Genomic DNA, 14,071 nt, shown 5'->3' on the forward strand with positions numbered 1-14,071 from the left:
ACAAATGTAAGGACATTGATGAGCTCAAAGAGACTGTTTCTGCATACATCCCCTTCTGTGAGGACTTAGTCATCCCTCGTAAATCCATCTCCATATATCCAAATAATATACCATGGGTCTCCAAATCTCTCAAAAGCATAATTAATCAACGAAATATTAGCTTCAACCAAGGTAACATGACTCAATACAGAGTACTTCAAAAACAAGCTAAAAAGGAACTTAAGCTTACAAAACTTAATAATAAGGACAAAGCTGAGAACATGCTGAGCACAGGCCACTCACGTCCTGCATGGTAGGGTGTGAAAGCAACGATGGGGATGCAACCTAAGAAGCGTCTGATCCGCCTCAATGGCATGTCACACCTTGCCCTCTCAAATGACAACACTTTTTATAATTGTTTTAATATTTATGATTTTAGTTAGGAGCTGTCAGTTTTTAATAACGTTGCCCCAACGCTTAAAAACAAGAACAGGCTGCAATATATAGTTAAGGTGCGTGGCGAGAATTCTCACAACCCTCTGACTGACTTAAACTCTGTATATGAGACAAGGTCCCTCAAGAAGGCCCAATAAGTCCTGGCAGACCCTAGTCACCCCCTAAACAGCTGCTTCATCTTGTTGCCGTCTGGACAAGGACAAACAGACACAAAACCTCTTTTGTCCCTGCTGCTACAAGCTTTTTTAATAAGTCAATGTGAGGTATGGACTTCCGTGTAGTACGTATTTATTTTATTTCTAGATGTATGGCTGTTGTCTTGTATAACCAGTGTGTTATTTATGTTACATGGTGCTGCACAACAAATTGCCCCCTGGGGATAATAAAGACTCCTTGAACCTTGAAGGGCAACAGGACTTGGTAAAAAGGTCCTCTGCAGAAGTTTTGTCTCTCATCCAAGAGACTACTTTAGTTGTTTTTTTTTTACACAGAAAGGGTTGGACACAGTGCCCACTCCCCCCCCCCCATATCTAACAATTGAAAGCTGTGGGGAAACAGGGGTTCCAAAGCTAATAGACCATTCAACAAGCAATTTTGATGCACTATACTGACCCATTCAGGATGAACACTGTATACTCTGACTGCAGCAACACAAGTTCAAATTTCAGTGATACCTAATTTTTATGGTGACTGAATGCAAAGTGTGTATCCCCCATGTAACTCAAAGCCTATCACTTCCAGTCAATACTGTCAAATGTGGAGCTTCTTCAAGTTACATTAACAACCAGGTGACTCCTCAACATGCCCCCACCAATGTACTGTTTTCAGTCTAAATGGCGAAGGACATTAAACCTGTAAGCTTACTTTAAACTAAATGTGGAAAGTTGAAAGGTTGATTTTTTTCACTTATACTGTGGCTTAAAACACATTCCACCGAGATTTGCACTCAGATCGCTGTATTCAGAGTCCAAAGTGCTCACCATTACACCATGGAACCTTTAAAAGTGTTGCAAGTGTTTGCTTGACAGTTTCTTTCATAATATCCACATAATATTGATATGATATGATATTGAAGTTGCACAACAAGGCAAGGCAAGGCAAGGCAGCTTTATTTGTATAGCACATTTCAGCAACAGGGCAATTCAAAGTGCTTTACACAAAATCATTAAAACAGATAAAACACAAGTACAAACAGTTAAAAGTCATAAGCATTAAAAATCAATAAGACACATGAATAGACATTTAAAAACAAAATAGAAACATTAGGACACATAAAACACAAGAATAAAAGTTACAGTGCAGCATAAGAAAGAAATGAGCATTAATTTAAAGAAAGGCAGCATCAAAAAGAAAGGTCTTCAGCCTTGATTTAAAAGAACTGAGAGTAGCAGCGGATCTACAGGTTTCTGGGAGTTTATTCCAGATATGAGGAGCAATCACAACGAAGATGAAAAAGCAACAATTATTGGCCAACTTAAGTCATTTAGTTAGCTAAGCATTCAGAGGATGTGGGAAAAGTTTTCCAAAAGTAGAATGGGAGCCAGAGTGTTCAGCTATCAAGCTCCTCTCCTGTGGAACCAGGTTCCAGTTTGGGTTCAGGAGGCAGACACCATCTCCACATGTAAGAGTAGGCTTAAGACTTTCCTCTTTGATAAATCCTATAGGTAGGGCTGGCTTGGGTGAGTCCTGAACCATCCCTTAGTTGTGCTGCTATAGGCCTAGACTGCCATGGGACTTCCCATGATGCACTAGGTACCTCTCTCCTTCTCCTTCTCTCCATCTGTATGCAACCTCATATGCCTTTGAGATACAAGAACTTCTTCACTTGCATAAATATCCTATTTGTGCAAACAAAAGGTGGAAACAGATGATCTTGAGTGTAGGGTTTGGTGATTTTATTACCCCTAAAGTGTCTGCCGGTGCTTAGCATTAATAGCACCACACTCAAACCATCTGAGATAACTGGCCTGCTTTTTAAGTGTTTGAAAAAATTAGGCCAGTTCTGGACGGGCTACCTGGTTGTGTATGGTTTGTAGGGACTGCATATGTTTTTGGCCTTGCAAAAAAGACATGGAAAGCAGAGCTATAGAGTCCAAACCAAGATGCTACCATTCTGTTTCTGGAGGTAGACAGGAGTTTCTAACCATGAAGGGACTTGAACCCTTAATCTTCTGATCCAAAGTCAGACGCCTTGTCCATCAGTCCACATGGCTGCAAAAAATAAAGTAATATTTCCAAATCTGAATTTCCACGGTTTATCTGAAATTCAGGAGCGAGGTAACATTTGTAAAAAAGGCAGACTAATTAGGTGGCCAGTTAGCTTTTGTTGAAGGAAATAGTTTGAATGCTAGGCACATCAGTTACCTGTGACTCATATTTGCACTTGCTGAGCAGACAACCTTACAACTGTGTTTTGGGCCTTGCTACAAAATACATGGGAAGCAGAGCTATAGAGATTGAGACTTGTTTTGCGTTAATGGCCGATTTGTGCATACAAAAGGTGGATATAGGTGACCTTGGGCTTAGGGTTTGGCAATTTTAGAACTCCTAAAGTGTCTGCCGGTGCTTAGCATTTTTAGCACCACACTCAAACAATCTTAGCTAACCGGCCTGCTTTTTAACTGTTTAAAAAGACAAAATTCCGAAAAACAAACCACGCGAAATCAAGCACTATTGGGAGAGTTTTGGATGGGCTACCTGGTTGTGTATGGTTTATAGGGACTGCATATGTTTTTGGCCTTGCAAAAAAGACATGGAAAGCAGAGCTAGAGAGTCCAAACCAAGATGCTACCATTCTGTTTCTGGATGTAGACAGAAATATCTAACCATGAAGGGACTTGAACCCGAAGGACAACGCCACGTGTCCCTGTGACCCAAAAGGACAACGCCACAGGTCCACGTGACCCGAAAGGACAATGCCACGGGTCCCTAGGACCCAAAGGACAACGTCAAGGGTCCCCGGGACCCGAAGGACAATGCCACAGGTCCCAAGAACCCATAAGGCCAATGCCATGGGTCCCTGGAACCTGAAGGACAACGTCAAGGGTCCCCGGGACCCGAAGGACAATGCCACGGGTCCTTGGGACCCGAAAGGCCAATGCCACGGGTCCTATGGACCCGAAGGACAACTTCAAGGGTCCTATGGACCCGAAGGACAATGCCACGGGTCCCTGGGACCCGCAAGACAATGTAAAGGGTCCTATGGACCCGATGGACAACGTCAAGGGTCCCCGGGACCCGAAAGACAACACTATGGGTAAAACTGCACGGGTCCCCAGGACCCAAAGGACAACTCAGGGGTTAAAAAGTGGCTGGCTAGCTCAGTCGGTAGAGCATGAGACTCTTAATTTCAGGGTCGTGGGTTTGAGCCCATGTTTGGTTCTAGAACTATAACATTGTAGAACTGTAACATTTTAGGACCATAACTCTTAATATTCTAAAACTACAACCTATTGTTTTACAACTGCAACTTAACCTTCCAGAACTGCAGCTTAACATTCTTGAACTTAAACCTAACATTCTAGAACTGCAGCTTACCATTGTAGAACTACAATGTAACCTTTTAGGACTATGAGCAACCTTTTGGGAACGCAATTTATAAAAAGAACTGCCGAGTAACATTCTAGAACTGTAACATTTCAGAACTTTTACGTAAGATTTTTGGACTGCAACTCAAAACTTCAGAAGTGCCTGGCTAGCTCAGTCGGTAGAGCATGAGACTCTTAATCTCAGGGTCGTGGGTTCGAGCCCCACGTTGGGCGGTGGTGTTTTAGAGAGTGGGAATGCCTGAGTTCTGCACAGTATCAGATGGCTGTATTGGGGTGGATTGGCTGTCAATAGCAAGATTAGCAGTTCCATCCCAGTATAAAAATCCCTGAAAGAATAGAAAGAACAATAGGTTGAAGTTTTAGAATTTTTACAAATTGCGTTCCAAAAGGTTGCTCAAAGTCCTAAAAGGTTACATTGTAATTCTAGAATGGTAAGCTGCAGTTCTAGAATGTTAGGTTGAAGTTCTAGAATGTTTAACTGCAGTTCTGGAATGTTAAGTTGCAGTTCTAGAACAATAAGATGTAGTTTTTGAATATTAAGAGTTATGGTCCTAAAATGTTACTTACAGATTTACAATGCTATGTTGTAGTTCTAGAATGTTAAGTTTAATTTCTAGAATGCTAGGTTTGAGTTCTAGAATGTTAATATTCAGTTCTAGAATGTTAGGTTTAAATTCAAGAATGTTAAGCTGCAGTTCTGGAATGTTAAGTTGCAGTTGTAGAACAATAGATTGTAGTTCTAGTATTTTAAGAGTCATGGTCCTAAAATGTTACTTACAGTTCAACAATGTTATGTTGTAGTTCTAGAATGTTAAGCTGCCATTATAAAATGTAAAGTTACAATTCAAGAACAATAGGTTGAAGTTTTAGAATATTTGTAAGTTGCGGTCCCAAAATGTTACTTACAGTTCTAAAAGGTTTCATTTTAGTTCTAGAATGGTAAGTTGCAGTTCTAGAATGTTAGTGTTGTGTTTTAGTTTTAGAATGTTAGGTTTAATTTCTAGAATGTTAAGCTGTCAATCTAGAATGTTAGTTCAAAGTTCAAGAATGTAAACCTGCAGTTCTGGAATATTTAGTTGCAGTTCTGGAACAATAGGTTGAAGTTGTACGATTTTAAGAGTTGCGGTCCTAAAATGTTAATTGCAGTTCTAAAATGTTACAATGTAGTTCTAGAATGTTAAGCTGCAGTTCTGGAATGTTAAGTTGCAGTTCTAGAACAATAGGTTGAAGTTTTAGAATTTGAACATGGATTGTCACCAGACTTTAGTTTGATCTGAGGAACAGGGGGCAGCACAAGCCATGATTGTAGAATGCAGGCACATTTTAGTCTGGTAAATTTCAGGGATTTTTACACTGGGATAGAACTGCTAATCTTGCGATTGACTGCCGATCCACCCCAATACAGCCATCGGATACGGTGCAGAACTCAGGCATTCACACTCTCTAAAACACAACCGCCCAACGTGGCGCTCGAAACCCACGACCCTGAGATTAAGAGTCTCATGCTCTACCGACTGAGCTAGCCAGGCACTTCTTAACCCTTCTGTTGTCCTTCGGGTCCTGGGGATCCATGCAGTTTTACCCATAGTGTTGTCCTTTGGGTCCCCGGGGACCCGTGGCGTTGTACTTTGGGTTCCAGGTAGCCAGAGCATTGTCCTTTGGGTCCCGGGGACCCTTGACGTGGTCCTTTGGGTCCCTGGGACCCACAACGCTGTCGTTTGGGTCCTGGGGACCCTTGACGTTCCTTTTCGGGTCCCAGGTACCCTTGACGTTTTCCTACGGGTCCCGGGGACCCATGACGTTGTCGTTTGGGTCCCATGGGTCGTTTGGGGACCCATGAAGTTGTCCTTTGGGTCCCAAGGATCTGTGTCATTGTCCTTTGGGTCCCGGGGACTCTTGACGTTGTCCTTTGGGTTCCAGGGACCCGTGGCATTGGCCTTGCGGGTCCCGGGGACCCTTGACGTTGTCCTTCGGGTCCATAGGACCCGTGACGTTGTCCTTCGGGTCCATAGGACCCGTGGCATTGGCCTTGCGGGTCCCAAAGACCCATGGCATTGTCCTTCGGGTCCCGGGGACCCTTACGTTGTCCTTCAGGTCCATAGGACCCTTGACATTGTCCTTCATGTCCATAGGACGCTTGACGTTGTCCTTCGGGTCCCGGAGACCCTTGACGTTGTCCTTCGGGTCCATAGGACCCATGGCATTGGCCTTGCGGGTCCCAAGGACCCGTGGCATTGTCCTTTGGGTCCCGGGGACCCTTGACGTTGTCCTTCGGGTTCAAGGGACCTGTGGCATTGGCCTTATGGGTCCTTGGGACCTGTGGCATTGTCCTTCAGGTCACAGGGACCCTTGACATTGTCCTTTGGGTCCCAGGGACCCGTGGTACACTCAATCGGTCGTATTAGTTCTGCTACCCTCGCATCGTTCTGCCTTTGAGTCCCTGGGGACCCTTGACGTTGTCCTTCAGGTTCCAGGGACCCGTGGCAATGGCCTTATGGGTCCTTGGGACGCGTGGCATTGTCGTTTCGGGTCACGTGGATCCGTGGCCTTGTCCTTTGGGTCCCTAGGACCCGCGACATTGTCCTTCGGTTCCCAGGGACCCGTGGCATTGTCCTTCAGGTCACAGGGACCCTTGACATTGGTGGTACACTCAATCGGTCGTATTAGTTCTGCTACCCTCGCATCGTCCTGCCTTTGAGTCCCTGGGATTCTGGCCAGTGGCTTGTAGTTGTAGTAAAAACAGGAAAGGCAAAGGCGAGTGGAAAGGGAGGTTAAAAAAGAAAACTAAAGGCTTGACATCAGTCCACTAATTATTTTTATTACATACACACACACACACACACACACACACAATATACACTTTAGACACATTTGTCTTCTTGTTGTTGTCATTTTTTTTCACGTCATCTTGTTTTGGACCTGTGCACTTGATGCACGTGGCTCGGCACAGCCGGGGGAGCAGCTGCAGCATGGCCCGTCGTTTGACTCTGGAGTTGAAGCTGCATCGGATTCTCGTGAGCGGCGGTGCCGCTCGCAATGTCTCCGCTGAAGCCAAGGTACAAAAAGGAGAAAACCCACAAGAGGCCCGCGACGAACACAACGACGACAACCACCACCGTGACTGTGATGGCGGCGGGTGTGCGTCACAAGAGGACCAACACACACACAACCACAGCAGAGAAAAAGACTACTGACAAACATGTTTGAAATCTGAAAAGTGTCAGGGGATGTAGCTCAGTGGTAGAGCGCATGCTTCGCATGTATGAGGCCCCGGGTTCAATTCCCGGTATCTCCAACAAGTGTTACTGTCTCATTGAGAAGGATTTGAACAAGCTTGAATACCATGATATTGTGGGTCGTAGTAACCTCCTTGCGTTTCTGGCAGTTAATGCAGAAATCAGTCTCAATGACCAGATGTGTTGCATGATTTGCAGTGCATTTCCCAGTGATGGTGGTCAGTGTAGCTACCTTCCACGCAGTTGGTTTTGTCTCCCAGCCATTGCAGTACCTTTCTTTGAGTGATGTTACTGTTTATCTATGATTTATACAATTCAATTCAATTTCAATTCAATTTTATTTATAGTATCAATTCATAACAAGAGTTATCTCAAGACACTTTACAGATATACCACACTCCAGAATTTACAAGGACCCAACAGTTCTAGTAGTTTCCTCCAGAGCAAGCAACAGTGCGACAGTGGCGAGGAAAAACTTCCTTTTAGGCAGAAACCTCGGTCAGACCCAGGCTCTTGGTAGGCGGTGTCTGACGGGCCGGTTGGGGTTAGAATGAAGAGTGGCAATAACAAAAATAGAAAAAATTAGTAGTTTGTAGCAGTTCTTTGTAGTAGTTCATGGCATAGCAGGACGCTGTGCGGCATTACAAGGCACAGCAGGACGTAGCAGGACGTAGCAGGACGTAGCAGTGTAGCAGTTGAACATGGCATCACAGAACGTGTAGCGGGACCATGGTGACAGCTGCTACCCTGATTTCGGAGCCTCTCTGATCCAAGGGAACATGCTGGGGAAAAAAGAACATGAGGACTCCGGGGAATGACTCCCCAGAGCTAGGTTAGTAACAAGCATTTCTGGGACATGGATGCACATAAATGAAAAAGATGGAAAGATAGAGGAGAGAGGAGCTCAGTGTATCAAAATAAGTCCCCAGCTGTCTAAAATTATTACAGCAAAACCAAGAGAGACAAGGTAAAGAGAGCTCCAGCCCGGCAGGGCCAGAACTCTCCCCAACCGGATCGGGCTGTATGCCAAGTCTCCCTTTAGTTCTATTATATTCTTGATTATATGGTAGATAAATCTGAAAACTATGTGACTAACTACTACTCCCTAACAATATTCGATTCTATGCCCTAACTAGTGTATCAAAATAAGTCCCCAGCTGTCTAAAACTATTACAACAAAACCAGGAGAGACGAGGTAAAGAGAGCTCCAGCCCGGCCGGGCTAGAACTCTCCCCAACCGGATCGGGCTGTATGCCAAGTCTCCCTTTAGTTCTATTATATTCTTGATTATAGATAAATCTGAAAACTATGTGACTAACTACTACTCCCTAACAATATTCGATTCTATGCCCTAACTAGTGTATCAAAATAAGTCCCAAGCTGTCTAAAACTATTATTACAACAAAACCAAGAGAGACAAGGTAAAGAGAGCTCCAGCCCGGTCGGGCTAGAAACTCTCCCCAACCGGATCGGGCTGTATGCCAAGTCTCCCTTTAGTTATATTATATGATAGATAAATCTGAAAACTATGTGACTAACTACTACTCCCTAACAATATTCGATTCTATGCCCTAACTATAAGCTTTATCAAAAAGGAAAGTCTTAAGCCTACTCTTAAATGTGGAGACGGTGTCTGCCTCCCGGACCCAAACTGGAACCTGGTTCCACAGGAGAGGAGCCTGATAGCTAAACGCTCTGGCTCCCGTTCTACTTTTAGAGACTCTAGGAACCACCAGTAACCCTGCATTCTGGGAGCGTAGTGCTCTCCTAGGGTTGTAAGGTACTATAAGCTCTTTAAGATAAGATGGAGCCTGACCATGAAGAGCTTTGTAGGTGAGAAGAAGGATTTTAAATTCTATTCTAAATTTTACAGGAAGCCAATGCAGTGAAGCTAAAACAGGAGAAACGTGATCTCTTTTCCTGGTTCCCGTCAGAACACGTGCCGCAGCATTCTGGATCAGCTGTAGAGTCTTTATGGATTTTTTCGAGCAGCCTGATAGTAAAGAATTGCAGTAATCCAACCTAGAAGTAACAAATGCATGGACTAATTTTTCTGCATCATTTTTAGACAGGATATTCCTGATTTTTGCAATATTACGTAGGTGAAAAAAGGCGATCCTTGAAATTTGCTTTAAGTGGGAATTAAAGGACATGTCCTGATCAAAGATGACTCCAAGATTCTTCACAGTGGTGCTGGAGGCCAGGGCGATGCCATCCAGAGTAACTATATCTTTGGATAGTGCGTCACGGAGGTGCTTGGGTCCGAGAGCAATAACTTCAGTTTTATCTGAGTTTAACATTAGAAAATTACAGGTCATCCAGGTTTTAATATCCTGAAGGCACGTTTGAAGTTTAGCTAACTGATTAGTTTCATCCGGCTTGATTGATAGATATAATTGAGTATCATCTGCATAACAATGAAAGTTTATGGAGTGTTTCCTAATAATACTGCCTAAAGGAAGCATATATAAAGTGAACAGGATTGGACCGAGCACAGATCCTTGTGGGACTCCATGACTAACCTTTGCGTGCACAGAGGATTCATCGTTAACATGAACAAACTGAGATCGATCTGATAAATAAGACTTAGAGCAGTCCCTTTAATGCAGTCCCTTTAATGCCAATTAAATGTTCTAATCTCTGTAATAAGATATAATGGTCAATGGTATCAAATGCAGCGCTAAGATCTAATAACACAAGTACAGAGATAAGTCCTTTGTCTGAAGCAATTAGGAGGTCATTAGTAATTTTCACAAGTGCTGTCTCTGTGCTATGATGAACTCTAAATCCTGACTGAAAATCCTCAAATAAGCTGTTGCTATGCAGAAAGTCGCACAGCTGTTTGGCGACTGCTTTCTCAAGAATCTTAGAGAGAAATGGAAGGTTGGATATAGGTCTATAGTTGGCTAAAACATCTGGATCAAGGTTTGGCTTTTTCAGAAGAGGTTTAATTACAGCTACTTTAAAGTACTGTGGTACATAGCCTGTTAATAAAGACAAATTGGTTATATTCAGTAGCGAAGTGTTGACTAATGGTAAAACTTCTTTAAGTAGCCTAGTCGGGATGGGATCTAAGAGGCAGGTTGATGGCTTAGATGAAGAAATAATTGAATTAAATTGATAAAGATCAAGTGAAGCAAAGCAGTCAAAACATGTATCTGGTTTTACAGCTGTTTCTAAGGTTCCTGAGTTTAGAGATAAGCCAGTTAAAGGCAGGTCTTGGTGAATTTTGCTTCTAATAGTTATAATTTTATCATTGAAGAACCTCATAAAGTTGTTACTACTAAGAGCTATGGGAATACTTGGCTCAGTAGAGGTGTGACCTTCTGTTAGCCTGGCTACAGTACTGAAAAGAAACCTGGGGTTGTTCCTATTTTCCTCTATTAATGACGAGTAGTACGCTGCTCTGGCATTACGGAGGGCCTTCCTATACGTTTTAGGACTATCTTGCCAGGTTAAACGAGAATTTTCCAGTTTGGTGGAGCGCCAGATCTTCTCAAGTTTCCGCAATATTTGCTTTAATTTGCGAGTTTCAGTGTTATACCATGGAGCTAACCTTCTTTGTTTTATTATCTTCTTTTTTAGAGGGGCAACAGAGTCTAGAGTCATTCGTAGCGAGCCTGCTGCACTATCAACAAAATGATCGATTTGGGAGGGACTAATAGCATAGGAGTCCTCCGTTACTTTGGGACTTGGTAATTAATTAAATGCTAACGGAATCGCATCCTTAAATTTAGCTACAGCACTATCAGATAGACATCTTGTATAGGATGTTTTGCCTAATGGCGTGTAGTTCAGCAGTATAAACTCAAAAGTTATCAAACAGTGGTAAGATAGGAAGGGATTCTGTGGGAACACTATTAAATGTTTAATTTCAACACCATATACCAGAACAAGATCGAGGGTGTGGTTAAAACGGTGAGTCGGTTTATGTACACTTTGAGAGAAGCCAATAGAATCTAATAGAGAGATAAACGCAGTGCTAAGGCTATCATTCTCATTGTCCACATGAATATTAAAATCCCCTACAATAATAACTTTGTCCGTTTTTAGCACTAAGTTCGATAGAAACTCTGCAAATTCGGATAAAAATTCAGAGTATGGACCAGGTGCTCGGTACACTATAACAAATAGAACTGGTTGCATTGATTTCCAACTTGGTGTGAAAGACTAAGAACAAGACTTTCAAATGAGTTATAATTTAGTTTAGGTTTAGAGCTAATTAGTAGACTAGAATCAAAGATGGCTGCAACTCCACCTCCTCGGCCTGCGCCTCGAGGAATGTGAGTATTAATATGACTGGGGGGGGTGGATTCATTTAGACTAACATATTCTCCATCACCCAGCCAGGTTTCAGTAAGACAAAATAAATCAATATTAGAATCTGATATCAATTAATTTACTAGTACACCTTTAGAAGAGAGAGATCTGATGTTTAAGAGTCCACATTTAATTCTCCTATTCTTTTGAACTATTGCACTTGTGGTTTTAATTTTTATGAGGTTTTCATGCACAGCTCCTCTTCTGTTTACCTTTGATTTAAATAATTTTAATGGTCGGGGGGCAGACACCGTCACTATGGGATTTTTACTAGGTAACACCTGGAATAAAGGAGCAGAGAAGTGTGTTAGACTGGGACTCTGCCTCCTGGTCCCAACTATGGATTGTCAAGGATTAGGTCCATTAATAAACTTGTCAATGTTTCTAGAAATGAGAGCTGCTCCATCCCAAGTGGGATGAATGCCGTCTCTCCGAATCAGACCAGGTCTTCCCCAGAAAGACTGCCAGTGATCCACAAAGCCCACATCATTATCTGGACACCACCTTGACAGCCAGCGGCGAAATGACGACATGCGGCCATACATGTCATCGCTGGTGAGATTTGGCAGGGGTCCAGAGAAAACTACGGTGTCCGACATTGACTTCGCGTATGTACACACCGATTCAACATTAATCTTAGTAACCTCCGATTGCCGTAACCGGGAGTCATTAACGCCAACGTGAATAACAATCTTGCTGTATTTACGTTTATCCTTAGCCAGCAGTTTCAGATAAGACTCAACGTCGCCCGCTCTACAATAGCAGTACAAGCATTTTGCCATGGTCTGATTTCCAGCCACCACCAGGTTTTGAAGCCATAAACAACATTAACATTACATATTCCACCCAGGTTTCTTCTCTTCTCTTATTTAGTGATCTCACAAAACAATAAAAAAAAATCTGAAAATCTTTAGGGGCTGCAGCTCAGTGGTAGAGCGCATTTTGAGTCTCAATGCCCAGATGTGTTACAAGATTTTCAGTGAAAATTGTGTTGTCCCAAAACATCAGATCTCTGTTATGGCACAAATAAGGGAGCATATCAATCAATCAAGCTGCCTCCACGAGGATCCACAGACACAGGCAGTGCACTATGATTTTCCCTCTGCCAGTTTCTGGGAACTCCTAGTAACCAATTGAAAAGTTTATGTACATTTGTGCAAACAGGTATAGCTCTCCTTTACAGGTTGTTGTGGCCGAGCGGTTACGGCGATGGACTAGAAATCCATTGGGGTCTCCCTGCGCAGGTTCAGATCCTGTTGACAACAAGAGGCGTTCTTTACGAGTGGTAGCAAAGATGTGTGAAAAGATGTGCCTTCATAAACAATATTGTCTTATCTCATAGGTACTGGAAGCAACCAGTCTCCACCAATGTATTTCTTATCAATCTGTCTTACAAGATTTGCAGTGAACGTTGTATTGTCCAGCAGAAAGGCAACAGGTGTGTTACTTTTCGACTATGATTTATACCATAGCATTGCAAGCATTTTGCCCAGGTTTGATTTCAAGCCACCGCATATTTCAATTTCCTTGCGGGAGTCATCCCAAAAGGATTAATAAAGATAAGTCTGAGTCTATCTCAGAAAAAAGTCAAAAGAATTTCAAAATCTTCAGGGGGTGTAGCTCAGTGGTAGAGCTCATGCTTTACATGTATGAGGACCTGGCATCTCCAGCAGGTATTATGGTAGAGTCTTTAAAAGAGCTGCAAAAGATATTACCTCCTGTGGTAATCTGGCTGGTAGACAGCACAACAAGCACTTTAAACATACATGTTTTACAGTTTGTATTTACAGTATTTATTACCTGTAGTGTAGCATATGTACTGTATTACACTGACAGGAGGTAGGAGCACTGTAGTTTCTTTTATGGATGAAATAAACTTGACATGCCATTAAGCTTACTTTTCAGCAGGTGGAGACATTTCACTTTAGACACTTGCAGCAACAGATGCTTTGATATACTTGATGCTTATACAAAGTATAGGAATTAGCAGAGGATGGTTTCGATCCATCTACCTCTGGGTTATGGGCCCAGCACGCTTCACTGTGCCAACCCCTTCTCTGTTGTTCGAATGCAGGGGCTGGAAAATCTGTGATTGACATTTTGAGGGAAGGTTGAGGGAACAGTTTACGGGTTGTAAAGTTAAACATTTGGTAGAACTTGCAACTATCGTTTATGTGAGCTTCCTGATTTCTCACGCATTATTTTTTACATTTAACACTTATGATTGGCTGGTGTTTTAAAAACAGGTTATTGTGAGTACAGATACAAACATAAGTAAGGAGTCTACCAAGTTGCCTCTTATCATTTTAGTTTGGACACCCAGTGAGGCTTACCGCGATGGTTTGGACTGGGTCCACTAGGGTTTTCTGCTGCTCTCAAGCAGACGGCTGTACTCACTCTGGTTCTCTTCATGACGCACAAGTCTTTCAACTTTTAGTAAAGACTTCCTTGGAGGGAACGCCGATGAGTTGAAACTATTTTTGGTGGGCGTCGCTGTTTGGCCGAGCCTTTTGTACTTGCTTTTGCTTACCT

At 42.8% G+C, this 14,071-nt stretch overlaps 3 non-coding genes across 3 annotated transcripts; all 3 read left to right on the forward strand.

Moving 5' to 3' along the window:
• The first annotated feature begins 4,123 nt into the window (after positions 1–4,123).
• Positions 4,124–4,196, forward strand: trnak-cuu (transfer RNA lysine (anticodon CUU)). The gene has a single exon. It is a non-coding gene; the product is annotated as a tRNA-Lys (tRNA).
• Positions 4,197–7,206: 3,010 nt separating this feature from the next.
• trnaa-cgc (transfer RNA alanine (anticodon CGC)) lies at positions 7,207–7,278 on the forward strand. Its single transcript has one exon. It is a non-coding gene; the product is annotated as a tRNA-Ala (tRNA).
• Positions 7,279–13,932: 6,654 nt separating this feature from the next.
• LOC116680134 (U5 spliceosomal RNA) lies at positions 13,933–14,043 on the forward strand. The gene has a single exon (XR_004329644.1). It is a non-coding gene; the product is annotated as a U5 spliceosomal RNA (small nuclear RNA).
• The last annotated feature ends 28 nt before the right edge of the window (positions 14,044–14,071 follow it).

This window comes from Etheostoma spectabile, unplaced genomic scaffold (genome assembly GCF_008692095.1).
Source record: "Etheostoma spectabile isolate EspeVRDwgs_2016 unplaced genomic scaffold, UIUC_Espe_1.0 scaffold00018341, whole genome shotgun sequence".
Taxonomy (NCBI): Eukaryota; Metazoa; Chordata; class Actinopteri; order Perciformes; family Percidae; genus Etheostoma; species Etheostoma spectabile.